The 13,920-nt window shown below is 45.2% G+C and overlaps 1 pseudogene; it reads left to right on the forward strand.

The window, feature by feature from the left end:
* Positions 1 to 8,778: 8,778 nt before the first annotated feature.
* LOC120925442 lies at positions 8,779 to 8,897 on the forward strand (annotated as a pseudogene).
* The last annotated feature ends 5,023 nt before the right edge of the window (positions 8,898 to 13,920 follow it).

Below are 13,920 nucleotides of genomic sequence, written 5' to 3' on the forward strand. Positions count from 1 at the left end.
AAGAGCAGTGTATGGAGCTAATGTCTCGGCAATCAACAGACAAGTGGATGGTGATTAGAAATGGCTGACACTCCACTGTCACAGCACAGAAGAGAATCCTGACTTTGAAGTACTAGAACACAGTCTGTCTATAATTATAGGGGCATGAGAAGCAGCCTATTACCCTTGTTAAAGAAAAAAAAGTATAATATGTTTTGTTAGCATTCCTTTTGATTAAGTAATATAACAAATATCTGAAAACATCCAATGCATTTTGGTATAAGTGTTTTTTTTTTTTATCCTTTGCAAGATGTTTTGTAGTGTGGCATCAAGTGTATAACTGATACATACTGGCTTATGTAATAAAAGTCCAGTAATCTACAGCACCAATCAGAATTCATCACACAGTGGGTGAATTTTTTTGATTGCTTTGGCTTACTGCCCCTTAGTTTGCGCTGCCTGTTTGAATACATTAGGAGTTAATTTGATGAATAATTTCATTCCAAAAGGTCAAACTGAGATTTTTTTAAATGTCTTCAGTCTCTGGAGATCAAGATTGTTTAGATTCCTGTTTTGCTTTGTCTTTGTGGTAAACTAAGGAAGCATAAAAACCTCTGTAAGGTATTAATTCTTTACTAAACAAAATGCTGCACATACAAACTAATTATAATTTTAGCAAAACATTTCACAATGTACAGAGTATTACAAAATATGCCAATTGCATGCACAAGCTACCTATCCTTCCTAGAAAATAATCATATAAAATGTATGTTATAGGCGTAAACAAAACAGTTACTTAAAGGGGTTTTCCACCCATTTTTTAAGTTTATTAAAAGTCAGCAGCTACAAAAAGTGTAGCTGCTGGCTTTTAATAAACTGACACTTACCTGCTCCTGCGTTCCAGCGACGCGCCGGCCGGGGGTCCGCTCCTTTCCCCCCCTCCCCGGCCGACGTCTTCATTGTCACTGTGGGCACCCGGCCATGACAGCTTTCGGCTTCACGGCCGGGCACCCACAGCGCATGCGTGAGCGGCACTGCGCATGCTTGATTGGACAGGTGATCGCCTGGGACCTGTCACGTGTCCCAGGCAATCGCCTACAGGGAGGGGCTGCCAAAAGGTGATATGACGTATCGCCTTTGCAGCCCCTCGGCTGAAGGAGGAAGTGGGACAGGAATTCCCCTTCTCCTGAAGCCCCCACTCCCCCCCCAAAAAAATTACATGCCAAATGTGGCATGTAAGGGGGAGAGGAGTGGGTTAAGAGGAAGTTCCATTTTTGGATCCTCCAGACTGCCTTTAGTTTCTCAAAGTTCAGCAAAGCGTCTTGCTTTTTTTTCCTTTAGCATGAAACAACCAGTACTGCCTCGTTTGTCTCCTCAGCACATGGCTTGTTTAAAGTGGTTGTATACCTTCCTGTTTTTTCACCTTAATACATCCTATGCATTAAGGTGAAAAAACACCTTGTGGTCACCGGCCCCCTCAATCTCGCGCTTTACTTACCTGAGCCCTGAATTCCCGTAGGCACGATCCCGCTTTGCTTTCCCCAGGTCTTGTCAGCTCTTCATTGGATAGATTAATAGCAGCGCCATTGACTCTCGCTGCTGTCAATCAAATCTAATGACGCAGCCACCGGGGGGTGGGGCTGAGTCATACAATCAGCGGCTATGAATGCCAATTGTATGGCACGAGAGCGCGCCCGCAAGCTAACCCCCTTGGAAGAGAGCTTTCCAGAGGGGGTTAGCTCTTGCGGGGAGGAGCCGCGAGAGCCGCCGTGGGACCCCAGAAGAGGACAATCGGAGCCACTCTGTGCAAAACGAACTGCACAGTGGAGGTAAGTATGACATGTTTTTTTTTTTTGTGGTTGGACTGGATGGACTTGTGTCTTTTTTCAACCTGACTAACTATGTAACTATGTTTGTTATTTATTTTTTATTTTTTTAAATCAAAGCTTTAATACCACTTTAAGTCCTCTTTCCCCTTCTTCTAGTTCCCGTAGCATCACGTCCTCTCCATGAACCAGCCAACAAGTTTGTTAGCGTATAATTAGGGGGGGAATCTTAGCTTCTAAACAATACATGGTCTTAAAATGTTTTTCCTTATTGATTCCTTGACTATCCTATGCTGTTTTTTTGGTTTTGTTTTTCCATTCATAGCCTATGAACTGTAAGTGCAGTGTCAGGGACGTGTCCTAAAGCAAGGAAATTGCAATTTAAAGCTGGATGTACTGTGGCTGTTAATGTGCACATTATTAATTTACTAATCAGTAAGGATGAGCCGAACACCCCCCTGTTCGGTTCGCATCAGAACTTGCGAACACACCAAATGTTCGTGTAAACTTTAGAACCCCGTTAAAGTCTATGGGACTCGAAAATTTGAAATCTAAAGTGTTAATTTTAAAGGCTAATATGCAAGTTATTGTTCTAAAAAGTGTTTGGGGACCTGGGTCCTGTCCCAGGGGACACGTATCAATGCAAAAAAAAAGTTTTAAAAACGGCCGTTTTTTCAGGAGCAGTGAATTTAATAATGCTAAAAGTGAAACAATAAAAGTGAAATATTACTTTAAATTTCATACCTAGGGGGGGTGTAAAGTCAGCATGTGAAAAAGTGCATGTTTCCCGTACATAGAACTGTACCTGCACAAAGTGTCATTTCTGAAAGAAAAAAAGGCATTTAAAACCGGCTTTGCGGCTCTAATGAATTGTCGGCTCTGGCAATTACAGAGATGATTCATTCATAAAAAATAAAAATAAAAAAGCTGGGGGTCCCCCGAAATTCCATTAACAGGTCCTTCAGGTCTGATATGGATATTAAAGGGAACCCCGCCGTCAATTAAAAAAAAAAAACGGGCTTTCCCGGTCTTTCCCAGTGACGTACGAGGGTGCGTCAGAGGGGGCGGGGTCAAGTGATGGGTGGCCGCTTCCCCTATATAAGAAATGTCACAGCTCCAGTGCGTCATTCCGCTGGGCTGTGTCCAGCGGAGAGAGGAGCTCGCCTGCTGCGCTCTGGACGGATGGATCTTCTCATCGCTGGACCGGACCGCTGATCACCCGTCGCTGCAGAGATCATCTGTCGCTGGATAGAAGACCACGTTGGAGCGGGGGGCCGGGCCGAGAGTGGATTCACATCACTGGATTTTTTTTTTATTAATAAAGGATTTTTTTCTACGGTGTCTGTGTGTTTTTTTTTAACTATTTACACTTCCTTCGTGAAATGGTAGAGGTACAGTGTACCCCATTACCAATTCACAAAAGGGGGGGCAGGATCTGGGGGTCCCCTTTGTTAAAGGGGTCTTCCAGATTCTGATAAGCCCCCCGCCCGCAGACCCCCACAACCACCGGGCAAGGGTTGTGGGGATGAGGCCCTTGTCCCCATCAACATGGGGACATCCTTCCCATGTTGAGAGCATGTGGCCTGGTGCGGTTCAGGAGAGGGGGGCCGCACTCTGTCCCCCCCTCTTTTCTGCGGCCGGCCAGGTTAACGTGCTCGGATAAGGGTCTGGTGTGGATGTTTGGGGGAACTCCAAGCCATTTTTTTTTTAAGTTTGGGGTGGAGTTCCCCTTAAAATCCACACCAGACCTGAAGGGTCTGGTATGGATATTTGCGGGGAACCCCACGTCATTTTTTTTTAAAATTGACGGCGGGGTTCCCCTTAATATCCATATCAGACCTGAAGGGCCTGTTAATGGAATTTCGGGGGACCCCCAGCTTTTTATTTTTATTTTTTATGAATGAATGAATGCCTTTTTTCCTTTCAGAAATTACACTTTGTGCAGGGACAGTTCTATGTACGGGAAAAATGCGCTTTTTCACATGCTGACTTTACACCCCCCCTAAGTATGAAATTTAAAGTAATATTACACTTTTATTGTTTCACTTTTAGCATTATTAAATTCACTGCTCCTGAAAGAACGGCCATTTTTAAAACTTTTTTTTGCATTGATACATGTCCCCTGGGACAGGACCCAGGTCCCCAAACACTTTTTAGGACAATAAATTGCATATTAGCCTTTAAAATTAACACTTTAGATTTCTCCCATAGACTTTAACAGGGTGTTCCGTGGCTTTTCGAATTTCCCGCGAACACCCCTAATTGTTCGTTGTTCGCCGAACAGGCAATGTTCGAGTCGAACATGAGTTTGACTCGAACTCGAAGCTCATCCCTACTAATCAGTACATTATTAATCTAACTTCAGTGCTTTCTGCTTTCAGACCAGCCATTGGGGTATAGTTGCCCCTTGATCTGTTCATTTGTGGCAATCCTTTTTATTTTGGCTGACTGCTTTATTACTTTATTGCCTTACAACTTGACATTTGGTTCATTTACTACTGATCTGCTGTAACACCAATGGTGATAATCTAAGTAGTTGATTAGAGCAATTGTTACAGATCACTGTTTGATCACTGTTTGAAATGTCACCACCCATGTTAGCTCTGATCTTATAACCTGTGGTAACAGGATGAGCAAAAGTAATAAGATGAAACCCCAAAACACGAACCACCAGTTGAAAGGGGAGATATAGGGCTTACTTTCATAGTACCCGAGAACATCATACCTCCCACAGGTCTTCCCATATGGAATCTGGTAGAAGTACTCAAATCGGTCATGGTGCTCAACAACAGCAACATTCTAACCATAACGACAACAATCCCCCTCAGACACTAGACAGACGGGCAGCGAATATGAACAATACGCCACTGATGATCGCTTAGAGAAATATTTAAGCTTATTGCCTACCAAGAGAGATTTGGAATCCATGTTTCTCTGATTGGAGGGCAGCCATAAAAGAGATATGACTTTTTCATTGAGTGGATGCCATGAAACAAATCATCCCTTCTGTGATTACAGGGCTCTCAGATGCACAAATAGCATTGACTGATCATCACTGTCAATCGGCTCTTTGGTCACACATTGACGATATGGAAGATCGCCATAGGCGGAACAATATATACGCCTTAGAGGTATCCCTAAAGAGACAGGCCAAGAGGAGCTTATTCCATTGGTTAAAGAAGTCTTCAATACTCTGCTAGGTAAAACAGCTATGCAACACATTGACCGAATCCACCGTACACCAGGCCACATCAATGCTGCTGCTACCCATCCTATAGATGTGTTATGCAGGGTAGATTTTTTTAAACACAAAGCATGTGGTCATGGCCCAGTGCTCTCTAAAGAAATCCAAATTATGCTATATTCTGATCTTTCACGTCAAACCCTTGCTAAATGGAGATCACTAATACCACTAACTAGGGCTCTTGTGGAGGCAGGTATAACCTATAATTGGAGATACCCCTTTCACCTGCTGGGGAGGGGAGGGGGAGGTAGAGGAAAATCCCAATAGATTTCATTCTATTTTGCAGGGATACAGACCTTCCTGGTTAAGCTGCAGCGTATTGGTCAGCAGTATTATCCATTTTCTATCTGCTCCTGATGGTAGGGCAATGCTTGTTTTTCTTTTTTTCTCCTATTTTTTTTTTCTTTTGTCTTTAGGTTCATGTATTTTTTTTTTATATGAGAATCCATCTGGGGAGCGCTTCCCTGACCAGAAACTGTCCATTGAAGTCTATGTTTCAGCCTTGAATGTCAGAGGTTTAAATAAACCACAAAAGAGATTGGAAATAATATATGATATGCATACGCAAAGGGTAAATATCCTTTTTCTACAGGAAACCCATTTTAAATTCGACATCACCTCTGTGTATGTCCACAAGGTTCGATTTCTCCTGGTTCATGAGCAACGATCCTAGGGGGTAAGTCAAAAGGGGTGGCAATTGGTATACACTCCTCTATACCAAGATCACCCCTAGAGAAGAAAAAAACAATTTGCCCATGCTGAACTCTGATTAGTCAGATGCAGACTAGGGCCAGGGGGAAACACTCCTGGATAAAGAGGATGGCTATATATAAGATGGATATTTTACCTCGGTTTTTATACCTATATCAAACATTCCCATAGACATGTCCTCATGGACAGCCTTCCCAATAGATTTGAAGCTGTTATAGCTGCAAAGGGTGGGCCAACTCAATGTTGAACCCTACGGACTCAGGCCCCATACACACCATAGAATCTATCCGCAGATAAATCCCATCAAATGGGTTTCAGCGGATAGATCCTATGGTGTGTACACGCCAGCGGATATTTATCCGCGGATAAATCTCCCCTGGGATGGATTTCCAGCAGATGGATATTCGCTGACATGCAGAACAAATCCATCTGCTGGAATCCATCCCAACGGATGGATCCGCTCGTCTGTACAGACTCACCGGATCCATCCGTCCAAAGGGATTCCCCGCACGCGTCGTAATGATTTGCCGCATGCGTGGAATTCCTTATATGACAGCGTCGCGCCCGCCGCCGCGTCATAATCGCGGCGACGGCGCGACACGTCATCGCCAGAGGATTTCCGCGCGGATTTCAATGCGATGGTGAGTACACTCCATCGCATAGAAATCTGCGGAAATCTTTGAGAGGATTTATCCGTGGAAACGGTCCGCTGGACCGTATCCGCGGATAAATTCTCTCGTGTGTATGGGGCCTAAGGCCCCATACACACGATAGAATCCATCCGCAGATAAATCCCAGCAAATGGGTTTCTGCGGATAGATCCTATGGTGTGTACACGCCAGCGGATCTGTTTCCGCGGAGAAATCTCCTCTGGGATGGATTCCAGCAGATCGGATATTTGCTGACATGCACAACAAATCCATCTGCTGGAATCCATTCCAACGGATGGATCCGCTCGTCTGTACAGACTCACCGGATCCATCCGTCCAAAGGGATTCCCTGCACGCGTCGTAATGATTTGACGCATGCGTGGAATTCCTTAAATGACAGCGTCGCGCCCGTCGCCGCGTCATAATCGCGGCGACGGCGCGACACGTCATCGCCAGAGGATTTCCGCGCGGATTTCAATGCGATGGTGTGTACACTCCATCGCATCGAAATCTGCGGAAATCTTTGAGAGGATTTATCCGTGGAAACGGTCCGCTGGACCGTATCCGTGGATAAATTCTCTCGTGTGTATGGGGCCTAAGACTGGGATGACATTAAAGTTCATGTGTGTGTGTAAGAGGCAGGTGTCCCAATACTTTTGGTAATATAGTGTATATACAAAGAAATCAATGAGAAAGCTGATCTGTGTAACAGATCTCCTCAACATTCAGATGACATATGAACCCAGCATAAATCAATACATCAATATACCTACAATGTTTCGTTTTGACATAATACCTGTTGAAAGAAGGCCTTGTCTACACAGAGACACAATGCAGGTCAAGTCGGTAATGGGGAATAGACCATCTGCAGGTAGACTCTTGGTTATACTGGGTACTAGTCCTTTGCCCTCTGATTACCTTTCCTGGGCACAATTCAACCCCTCTTTAAAGATGTTACATGTACTATCCCAGCTCAGATTATATTTTTAAATTTGAGTATTTACTTTTTTTTTCACCATACTTGGTTAGGGCACATATGTGGAGAGTAAGCAGTATGTTTAGTGCAGTTTTGTAAAGAAAGATTTATAACAACAAAAAGAGCTTGCAGTTGCAGATGAAGTATATGTCACTGAAGTCATCTGTATAACAATAAACAGGTTGCACAATAAATTGTAAGTTGGATGAATTATCAGTAACAGCATTCAGCTTAACGTCCGCAAAGTTCGTTGTGTAGGCAATAAATCTCATAGTTGCCTGCTACACAGCACATAATAAATAATCTAGCAAACAGGCAATCATTTATTATAATTCAGCTGTAACCTCATGTGTCTTATGTAAATGCCCATTGGTTGGATAAGAGTTCTACCTTAAGGTCTCATTCACATGTGAGGCACTCTGAAGCCTCGTAGACTCGATCGGATATCTGATGCAATGTAATCCGATGGACAAACCGATCATGTGTACAGTGCTTAACACACCTCTGAAAAGTGATCTCTGGGGAATCGTTGTTTAAGGGAGTAGAGCAAAGTCTGGCAGGTATTAAAGAGACAATACTTTCGCCTCCTGAATGGTAGTTACTTTTTCCAGTTGAATCGCAACAGTGAGCTAAGCTTTTGCCTTGCAGTTATGGCGCAGCCCCATTAAATCAGGGCCATCTTTTCCATTGGGCACGCTGGGCAGTTGCCCGGGGGCCCCGCTTGCCTGGGGGGCCCCACCGGCTGCCCAGCAACCCCAGTAAAAAAATGTGGAGAGTGACGGGTTAAAACTGCCCATGCCCAGTTTGCAGAAATCACTGAGAAGATCCGGTCCTCCACAAGCGCGGGGGGTTGCTGATGTAAGGGGGGAGTGAATGCAAAAATGTAAGGGGGCACTGATATAAAGGTTCCCCCCCTCCTATATTAGTGACCCCCTTTACCTTAGTGTATTTACTCTACGGAAGGTGGTCTCTGGTCACCAGAGTGCCCCCCACATCAGAGTTCCCCTTTACATCAGAGTCTGCAGGATTCCCCCTTACAATGCAAGGGGGAACTCAGTCCGCGGACCCTGATGTAAGTGGGAAAGAGAAAGCAGTGGACTCTGATATAAGGTGGTCTCTGGTCACCAGAGCCCCCCTCCACATCAGAGTTCCCCCTTAGATCATGATCTGCAGCGTTCCCCTTTACATAAGAGTTCCCTTTCACTGTAAGGGGGAATCCTGCAGACTCTGATGTAAGAGGAAACTCTGTGCTGGCTGGGTTATAGTAACCTGACCTTCATGTCAATGAAGACATTGATTGTGTAGACAGGGCCCCAGTGCACTGTATTGCCCGGGGGCCTATAATGCTCTTAAGATGACACTGCATTAAATGGAATAGTTCACATTTTAAGGTACTATGCCAACATCACCCTCAAAGCGCCCGATCTCGTCTGATCTCAGAGGCTAAGCAGGGTCAGGCCTGGTTAGTACCTGGATGGGAGACCGCCTGGGAATATCAGGTGCTGTAGCCTAGGAAGCCTGAGGAAGGAGTATGCATACTCCAAACGCGAAGCACCACCCGCTGACCCGACCCGGAAGTGATGTCGTCCGTGTACACCGCCAATCGCAGTCCCAGCCATCCAAAACGACCCGATCGCAGACCCTCGTCCATACCAGTGACGCCTGACCTTCACCTCACCCGGAAGTCGGAGCGGATGAATTATAATCTCCATTACATGCCTGAAAATACTACACCCTTGTGAGTGTATTCAAATAAATCTTTCTCTTTTGAAATGTTTACATACTGCACTTAGAGGGCGTCGTTCTTTGTTCCTTTCCACATTTGAAGGTACTGCCTGACAAAAACCCACATGCTGTTTTTGCAATTTGTATTATGCAATCTGGCCGCCATTGAACAGTTTAGGTGAAAGGTCAGAAGGCAGTAAAATGTGGATCAACGTCCAGTATTATTGCCCTACTGGATGCTGGTGTGAAAGTGGCCTTAAATAGGGAGTATTAGACTTTATTCCCACCACACTGCTCACTTGCTCTCCCTTCGCTTTGTACCAGTTGCTATTCAAACTTCCTAAACCAAGTCAAAGGAGATAGATAGATAGATAGATAGATAGATAGATAGATAGATAGATAGATAGATAGATAGATAGATAGATAGATAGATAGATAGATAGATAGATAGATAGATATGGAAGGGCTATAGTTCCATTTTTTTTTGCTGTCTGTGTCCCGCCACTGGGGAGATTATGGGCCAGATTCACAAAGGACTTATGATGGCGTATCTCCATGTACGCCGTTTTAAGTCCGAAAGTGCGCCGTCGTATCTATGCGACTGATTCATAGAATCAGATACGCCTCACTGTTGCCAAGATACGACCGGCGTAAGTCTCCTACGCCATCGTATCTTGGGTGCATATTTCCGAGGCCGCTAGGGGCGCTTCCGTAGATTTCCGCGTTGAATATGCAAATGAGATAGATACGCCGATTCATGAACGTACTTGCACCCGGCGTATTAAAATACGCTGTTTACTTAAGGCGTACGACCGGCATAACTTTACCCCTCATAAAGCAGGGGTAAGTCATGTTAAGGTATGGACGTCGGAAACGTCGGAACAGCGTCGTATTTTACGTCGTTTGCGGAAGTCGTACGTGAATGGGGATGGGCGTAGGTTACGTTCACGTCGACTAAGCATTGAGCCGGCATAATTTAGGGAGAAAATTCGACGTGATACTGAGCATACGCGCGCATGCGCCGTTCGTTAGGCGCGTCATTTACATGGGGTCACGGTTCATTTCCATACAACACGCCCCCTACCAGCCTACTTTGAATTACGCGGCTTACGCCGGCCCATTTACGATATGCCGCCGCAACTTACGGAGCAAGTGCTTTGTGAATACTGCACTTGCCTGTCTAAGTTGCAGCGGCGTAGCGTAAATAGGATACGCTACGACCGCACAAAGATGCGCCCAGGTACGTGAATCTGGCCCCCTGTCTCCATTTGTACTGAAAACTAACGTTTCAGAAACAAAAAGGAAAATCTAAAATGAAAGAAGAACAGGATTAGAGGGGCATTCTATCAATGATAATGCCTATCCCAAAGCCAAACCTCTTAGAATTGTATTAATAAACATGTAGAAGTTATGCCTTAGTGCACACAGTAAAGTATCACTTCTATTAAAGTGGAGCTCCACCCTAAAGTGGAACTTCTGCTCATCGGAACCCTTCCCCCCTCCGGTGTCACATTTGACACCTTTCAGGGGGAGGGGGTGCAGATACCTGTCTAGGTATTTGCACCCACTTCTGGCCACACAGTCTGCGGGCAGGAAGTCAGATCAGGTACACCACCCCGCCCCCCCCCCCCCGTTGTGTTCTGGGAAACACACAGCTCCCAGAACACAGCGGGGACCAGTGAGCACGGCGCACACGACTCGCGCATGCAGCGTAGGGAACCGGGCAGTGGAGCCGGAGCGCTTCACTTCCTGGTTCCCTCACCGAGGATGGCGGTGGGGGCAGCAGAATGACGAGTGAATGCTTGTCCTCTGCTGCCGACGGCGCTGGACTCCAGGACAGGTAAGTGTGCTGATATTAAAAGTCAGCAGCTGCAGTATTTGTAGCTGCTGGCTTTTAATATATTTTTTTTTCGGCAGACATCCGCTTTAAGCTAGATTTTCATAACAGAATATAAAACATTTTTGTTTGTTTTTTTAAATCAGTCTTTCTTTATTTTATTAACAAAAATAAAAACCGCAGAGGTGTTTAAATGCTACGAAAAGAAAGCTCTATTTGTGGGAAAAAAATTTGGGTACAGCGTAGCATGACCGCGCAATTGTCGTTCAAAGAGTGAGAGTGGCGAAAACTGAAAATTGGTCTGGGCAGGAGGGAGGTTTAAGTGAGTAAGCAAGTGGTTAAATCACCTTTGGCTTAACTAAAACAGCATTATTTCAAAATGATTTCAGCAATATGTGTACAGTTAGAATTTGACTGAGTTGGATGTAAAATTTTATTCAAAATTCAGTCCGAGTTTCGGACGAATTTAGTTTAGTTAATCGGAGCTTTCGTTAACATTTGTTTATTTTGTAATTTGGTTATTTGGATATATCGCCGAATAACAAAAAATGTGTCCGAATATTAATTCGCAACGAAACGAAGCGCACATGTCTAGGCAGGGGCGGGCTGGCAGCCTTAGGCCTGGGGGGCAAGTCCAGTCAAGTGGCCCATAGAGCGTGGAAAAGTGATGGATAGAGGAAAACAAGATAAGATTTTTCATGATCACAAGAGTCCGCACAGAGGCCCCCCCCTACATCAGAGTCCGCACAGAGGCCCCCCTTACATCAGAGTCCGCACAGAGGCCCCCCTTACATCAGAGTCCGCACAGAGGCCCCCCTTACATCAGAGTCCGCACAGAGGCCCCCCTTACATCAGAGTCCGCACAGACCCCATATACATCAGATCTGATGTAAGGGGTGTTCTGGGAAACTTTATTTAAGGGTACATGATGTAGACTATTGTGTAAAGAGGGTCTCTGCTCACCAAAGCCTGCCCCCCCTCCCTTAACAAAGTCCACAGAGCACCCCTTTTTAAACACTGGGAGGCAGGAGAGACTAGAGAGGGTGAGCTTACCAGGATGGAGGCTGAGGTGCAGGCAGGCTGTCTGATGCTTTTTTGGGTTCAAACTTCCTGTCCAGTACCCATATATGCCCGGGGAGTGTGGGCAGGGAAGACTCAGAAGGAGGAGGAGCAGATGAGCTCTATCTCTCCTCGTGTCTGTGCGGAGAGAGAAGGGGATGTCAGCGCTGGTGTGCGCTGAGGCTGAGCTATGTGTGAGACGAGACATAGCTCAGCTCGGCAGCCATCTACCTCGGAGCTGACACAGGCATGGCTGCACAGTGGGAGGTGAGCAGCAGCCGTGACCTGTGTTAACAGAGCTCCAGCAGGCATATTCCTGCTTTGCAAAAACAGCATTTGGTAGTGGCGGCCGGTGGCTGTGCATAGTGTCACCAGCCGGGGGGAGATTTCCACCCTGCCCCCCTTGCCAGCCCTCCCCTGTGTCTAGGAGAAACAAGTCTGTAAAAATGCTGTGACTGGAGGGGTTGGAAGGCTGCTACACTTTAGGTAGGTGCCTTCAACTTTATAGGTTTCAGCTTACTGATCTGCAATAGGTTGATTTGCCTCTCCAGTAGATTTAATATGAACTGTAGCTTCTTCGACAGCATGCAGTCATCTTTAAGGTAAATAATGTAGTACGGAGATTTTGTTTTTCGCGTTAGTACAATTTCCTTGGGCATTTCTTATACCACAATACATCACTCTGTCACCTGACAGCCACTGCCATTAATGCCGCCGTTAATCACACAGTTTAGAAGGTTCTTAAATCTTACAAAACTTTCAGTAAAACTGCATTCGGTACATAGTGATATTCTTTCAGGCATTAATTCATACGCATGTTTAAGCGAACTGTCAAAACCTGTGATGGATGTAGTAAAAAAGTGAAATAAATGTTTGCAATGGAACTGAAATCAGCCGACGGAGCAGGAGATTAATGCACTGGCTAAACCAAAACCCTTTGCAAATGTCTCACCGATTAAAAAAAAAAATGGAAATTAAGCGACTAATAAATGTTGTAATTGAGATATCTGTAAACAAGTTTGATTCCTTTACAGGCATATAAAAGAAAAGATGTCCTAATAAGATGACCAAACACGGTCACATAAAAAAAAATCACCAAAAACTATGAAGTCCAAGGGCTGATTGGTTTGGGTATAATTTGAATTTTTTTTAGGGAGTCTCTTAAAAAAGTGTACAGTATATATATACCGTATATACTCGAGTATAAGCCAACATTTTCAGCACGTTTTTTTTTTTGCTAAAAAAACGCCCCCATCAGCTTACTCGAGTATAAGCCGACCTTTTCAGCACATTTATTTTTTTGCTGAAAAAGCCCCCCATCGGCTTATACTTGAGTGAGGGTCTCCCGCTGTGTCAGTCTTAACTGTTCCGCGTCGTCCACGTCGTCTACTGTAACAAAGCCCCGCCTCTTCCTCATCCGTGATAGATGGAAAACCGATGACAATGCTGAAAAACTGAAACAGTGTTCCGTCTAACACAGATGAGGAGGAGGCAGGGTTTGGTTTTCGTTACAGTGGATGGCACGGACAGCGATGGCACAGACTTCCTATAATGTCTGTCTCAAGTGATTAATCCTGCATACAGCCCTTCTGAGAATCATACTGTATGTATGAGAGGGGGCAATGTACAAAGCATAATCAGTTGCAAATCCCTTCCCTCCTCATCAAGACTGACAGAGCGGATCAAAGGTACATGGGCAAAGTGAGCTGCAGATGGGCACAGTGAGGTTGCAGATGGGCACAGTGGGGCTGCAAATGGGCACAGTGAGACGGCAGATGGGCACAATGAGGCTGCAAATGGGCACAGTGAGGCTGCAAATGGGCACAGTGAGGCTGCAGATGGGCACAGTGAGGCTGCAGATGGGCATTGTTGACCCTATTTTCCACTTACAGTAGCTGCTGCATTTCCCACCC

Source organism: Rana temporaria, chromosome 1 (genome assembly GCF_905171775.1).
Source record: "Rana temporaria chromosome 1, aRanTem1.1, whole genome shotgun sequence".
NCBI classification, from domain to species: Eukaryota; Metazoa; Chordata; class Amphibia; order Anura; family Ranidae; genus Rana; species Rana temporaria.